This window comes from Pleurodeles waltl, chromosome 9 (assembly GCF_031143425.1).
Source record: "Pleurodeles waltl isolate 20211129_DDA chromosome 9, aPleWal1.hap1.20221129, whole genome shotgun sequence".
Lineage (NCBI taxonomy): Eukaryota > Metazoa > Chordata > Amphibia > Caudata > Salamandridae > Pleurodeles > Pleurodeles waltl.
The window spans coordinates 256,134,247-256,140,246 of NC_090448.1; positions in this window are offsets into that span (position 1 = coordinate 256,134,247).

Genomic DNA, 6,000 nt, shown 5'->3' on the forward strand with positions numbered 1-6,000 from the left:
TCCTGAATCCGGAACCAGACTCCAGATATCCTTGAAACCAGCAGAGTCTGGAGAAGAGACATTAGAATACACAGCAGTCCTGGTACTTCTATATTTCTCACTTCCCAAGCCCCTTACCCTGGGAAACTCCTAGGACTGCAGTGTGTTGTTTATTGCTGCCCTGTCAGTTCTCATTGGGATTCAGGGATTATCGTCGTCCCATTGGAACTACCTGAAGTTCAGGTGAGTGGTTCTCAACACATGACCTGAGTGCATTCCATAGTCCTATATACTCATGGCGGTTAGGAAAGCTACGGAAAAATTGTGCATTGTGCAGATTGAACAGGACGAGGAGGAGGGGGTGTTGCAGATATCCACATCAGATTTGCAAGAATTTATTATTGAAGCAAGTGATACTGCTTTGACACAGCCTCAGTCTAACAGGGCTCTGCCAGATGATAGTGGGAATTTGGATGAATATCCCAATGGAAGACAGACCCAGCCAAATCAATTGGGGGAAGTCCTTAAGCATAGTGGAGAGATGCTGGCTTTGAGGAAAAGGCTCAATGGGCTGATGGATTGATTGTGCTTGTTTGACACACAAGAGTCAACTATTCTTTCTCTGCAAGAAGTGATACATTTCATGAAGCTTAAGGAATAGAAAGGTGTTGACAAGGTGTCCATTTCTAGCTAACCAGATAACTCAACAAGAAATATTTATTGGAGGAATTTGAGGACACTTTCTCACAAACTCCAAAGGTGAACACAATTCTAGCATCAACTCCTTCTTTGGCTTAAGAGAACTCTACATTATTTGATCCTGTGGATAAGAAGGTGGCAGCCTCTCTCAAGCAGTGCTATGGAGCTGCTAGCTACGCTTCTAGGGTCAATACATATGCAGCATACGCTACTCAGGTGTTATTGAAGGACTTTCATACCTGTCTGAATGCATACAGGCTAATGATGATCCAAAATCCTTATTAGACATGATGTAAATGTTAACCCATTTTCTTTCAGATACTACCTTTGATTGTTTGTGGGCATCATCTGTGGCTAGTGAATTGCTAACTGGACAGTGGACATTATGGATTAATTTGTGGAAGTTAAAATCATGAGAGAAGGTGTTACTTTATAAATTGCCTTTATTTGTTCTGAAATGTTATACTACCGAGTTGGATGATTTGGTACAAAAGGCAGCTGAAAAGAAGAACTTTCAAGTTTTTTTTAATAATAAAAAAGCTTCCTTTGACAGGAAGTCAGCCTTTATTCCCCAGGAAAAGTGACCCTTTTGTGGATACGCCCAAGTTCGAGGGTCTGCGTTATACAGCAGATTTCAGATCCTCTTCGTTATGGCAAGAGACAACATCCAACAAAAGCATTATTATAGTTGAAGGATGGATAAAACAGTTCCAACCTCAGTCCTCAGTGGGTTCAGACAATTAATGAGTTCAAATTCAAAGAAAGACTAGGGTCATTCTTCAAGACTATGCTTCTTTCAAGGGACAGGATCAAATGCTTTGTTTTGATAGCATGAGTTCAAGCCTTATTGGACAAAGGGGTTCCAGTCTCACCAAGTCAAAGGCTGACAGCATTCTGTTCCATTATGTTTTGAGTGCCAAAAATGGACAGGAGACACCATCCAGTATTAGATCTCAAAGCTTTGAACACCATTGTGCTAGTGGAACTCTTCAGAATGGTAATTCTTCAATCGATCATTCCTCTCATTACAAAGGGAAACTATCTTATGACACTGGACCTTCAGGGCACCAATTATCTTATCAAGAGGCATGTGTACAGCTAGCAGTTCATAAGGCGTGACCAAAGTGACCACATCACTTCAAGAATTGGAATTCTTGTTGAACCTCAAGAACCCACAACTGGTTCCATCACAGGTCAAACAATTCATTGTAGTCAGGTTCAACACTGCTGTGGGTGCAGTGTGTCTCCCAGAGGAAAGATAGAGATTAATAAAGCCTAATGTAGCAAGCCGTCTGAAAAAATTGCAGGCGACTGCCACATCTTGGCTCAGGCCTCAAAGTCCAATAGGGGCATCTACAGCAGTAGTCCCCTGGGCTAGTTTTCACTTAAAACCTGTTGTCAATCACATTCTGGAACATTGGTCTCTGAGCTCAGCAAAGTTTGACCAGTATATTCCACTAACCATCAGCATTGACCAGAATCTGTCACTGTAGTTGGAGGAAGATCATCCCAAGAAGGGGGTGTTCTTTCAGTATCCATCACCAGTAATGTTGACCACAGATGCAGGCTTTTTTGGCTGGAGACAGTCGAAAGAGACAGGACAAGGGACAATAGAAGGAAAATCCATGATCTCCTTTGGAAAAGGTTTAGTCATCCAATGGGACAGAGTTTATGCAATACTGAATGTTCTCTTGCTTATTCACATTTGGCTGAAACATAAGAATGTATTAGTGTAAGGAAATGCCTCCTTGGCATGGTTACCCCCTGACTTTTTGCCTTTGCTGATGCTATGTTTTGAATTGAAAGTGTGCTGAGGCCTGCTAACCAGGCCCCAGCACCAGTGTTCTTTCCCTTACCTGTACTTTTGATTCCACAATTGGCATACCCTGGCACCCAGATAAGTCCCTTGTAACTGGTACCTCTGGTACCAAGGGCCCTGATGCCAGGGAAGGTCTCTAAGGGCTGCAGCATGTATTATGCCACCCTAGAGACCCCTCACCCAGCACAGACACACTGCTTACCAGCTTGTGTGTGCTAGTGAGAACAAAATGAGTAAGTCGACATGGCACTCCCCTCAGGGTGCCATGCCAGCCTCTCACTGCCTATGCAGTATAGGTAAGACACCCCTCTAGCCGGCCTTACAGCCCTAAGGCAGGGTGCACTATACCATGGGTGAGGGTACCAGTGCATGAGCACTGTGCCCCTACAGTGTCTAAGCAAAACCTTAGACATTGTAAGTGCAGGGTAGCCATAAGAGTATATGGTCTGGGAGTCTGTTTTACACGAACTCCACAGCACCATAATGGCTACACTGAAAACTGGGAAGTTTGGTATCAAACTTCTCAGCACAATAAATGCACACTGATGCCAGTGTACATTTTATTGTAAAATACACCACAGAGGGCACCTTAGAGGTGCCTCCTGAAACTTAACCGACTATCTGTGTAGGCTGACTGGTTCCAGCAGCCTGCCACACTAGAGACATGTTGCTGGCCCCATGGGGAGAGTGCCTTTGTCACTCTGAGGCCAGTAACAAAGCCTGCACTGGGTGGAGATGCTAACACCTCCCCCAGGCAGGAGCTGTAAAACCTGGCGGTGAGCCTCAAAGGCTCACCCCTTTGTCACAGCACCGCAGGACACTCCAGCTAGTGGAGTTGCCCGCCCCCTCCGGCCCCGGCCCCCACTTTTGGCGGCAAGGCCGGAGAAAATAATGAGAATAACAAGGAGGAGTCACTGGCCAGTCAGGACAGCCCCTAAGGTGTCCTGAGCTGAGGTGACTCTAACTTTTAGAAATCCTCCATCTTGCAGATGGAGGATTCCCCCAATAGGATTAGGGATGTGACCCCCTCCCCTTGGGAGGAGGCACAAAGAGGGTGTACTCACCCTCAGGGCTAGTAGCCATTGGCTACTAACCCCCCAGACCTAAACACGCCCTTAAATTTAGTATTTAAGGGCTTCCCTGAACCTAAGATTTTAGATTCCTGCAACAACAAGAAGAAGGACTGCCTAGCTGAAAACCCCTGCAGAGGAAGACCAGAAGACAACAACTGCCTTGGCTCCAGAAACTCACCGGCCTGTCTCCTGCCTTCAAAGAACTCTGCTCCAGCAACGCCTTCCAAAGGGACCAGCGACCTCTGAATCCTCTGAGGACTGCCCTGCTTCGACGACGACAAGAAACTCCTGAGGACAGCGGACCTGCTCCAAAAAGACTGCAACTTTATCCAAACGAGCAGCTTTAAAGAACCCTGCAATCTCCCAGCAAGAAGCGTGAGACTTGCAACATTGCACCCGGCGACCCCGACTCGGCTGGTGGAGAACCAACACCTCAGGGAGGACCCCCGGACTACTCTACGACTGTGAGTACCCCCCTGAGCCCCCACAGCGCCGCCTGCAGAGGGAATCCCGAGGCTTCCCCTGACCGCGACTCTCTGAAACCTAAGTCCCGACGCCTGGAAAAGACCCTGCACCCGCAGCCCCCAGGACCTGAAGGACCGGACTTTCACTGCAGAAGTGACCCCTAGGAGTCCTTCTCCTTTGCCCAAGTGGAGGTTTCCCCGAGGAAGCCCCCCCTTGCCTGCCTGCAGCGCTGAAGAGATCCCTTGATCTCTCATTGACTTCCATTGCGAACCCGACGCTTGTTCTAACACTGCACCCGGCCGCCCCCGCGCCGCTGAGGGTGAAATTTCTTTGTGGGCTTGTGTCCCCCCCGGTGCCCTACAAAACCCCCCTGGTCTGCCCTCCGAAGACGTGGGTACTTACCTGCTGGCAGACTGGAACCGGGGCACCCCCTTCTCTCCATTGAAGCCTATGCGTTTTGGGCACCACTTTGAACTCTGCACCTGACCGGCCCTGAGCTGCTGGTGTGGTAACTTTGGGGTTGCTCTGAACCCCCAACGGTGGGCTACCTTGGACCAAGAACTGAACCCTGTAAGTGTCGTACTTACCTGGTAAAACTAACAAAAACTTACCTCCCCCACGAACTGTGAAAATTGCACTGTGTCCACTTTTAAAATAGCTATTTGTGAATAACTTGAAAAGTATACATGCAATTGAAATGATTCAAAGTTCCTAATGTACTTACCTGCAATACCTTTCAAACAAGATATTACATGTTAAATTTGAACCTGTGGTTCTTAAAATAAACTAAGAAAATATATTTTTCTATACAAAACCTATTGGCTGGATTTGTCTCTGAGTGTGTGTACCTCATTTATTGTCTATGTGTATGTACAACAAATGCTTAACACTACTCCTTGGATAAGCCTACTGCTCGACCACACTACCACAAAATAGAGCATTAGTATTATCTCTTTTTACCACTATTTTACCTCTAAGGGGAACCCTTGGACTCTGTGCATGCTATTCCTTACTTTGAAATAGCACATACAGAGCCAACTTCCTACATTGGTGGATCAGCGGTGGGGTACAAGACTTTGCATTTGCTGGACTACTCAGCCAATACCTGATCACACGACAAATTCCAAAATTGTCATTAGAAATTGATTTTTGCAATTTGAAAAGTTTTCTAAATTCTTAAAAGTCCTGCTAGGGCCTTGTGTTAGTCCCTGTTAGCATTTTCTTTTAGAGTTTAAAAGTTTGGTAAAAGTTTGAATTAGATTCTAGAACTAGTTTTAGTTTCTTAAAAAGTATTCCAACTTTTAGAAGCATAATGTCTAATACAGATGTGAATGTGGTGGAACTCGACACCACACCTTACCTCCATCTACAGATGAGAGAGCTAAGGTCACTCTGTAAACTAAAGAAAATAGCAATGGGCTCCAGACCTTCCAAACTACAGCTCCAGGAGCTGTTGGCAGAGTTTGAAAGAGCCAACCCCTCTGAGGATGGCAACACAGAGGATGATGATAGTGACTTGGAGGGTGATTCCCCCCCACCAGTCCTATCTAGGGAGAACAGGGCTTCTCAAGCCCTGACTCCACAAATAATAGTCAGAGATGCTGGTTCCCTCACAGGAGGGACCAACAACTCTGAAATCACTGAGGATAACTCCAGTGAAGAGGACATCCAGTTAGCCAGGATGGCCAAAAGATTGGCTTTGGAAAGACAGATCCTAGCCATAGAAAGGGAAAGACAAGAGATGGGCCTAGGACCCATCAATGGTGGCAGCAACATAACTAGGGTCAGAGATTCTCCTGACATGTTGAAAATCCCCAAAGGGATTGTAACTAAATATGAAGATGGTGATGACATCACCAAATGGTTCACAGCTTTTGAGAGGGCTTGTGAAACCAGAAAAGTGAACAAATCTCACTGGGGTGCTCTCCTTTGGGAAATGTTCACAGGAAAGTCTAGGGATAGACT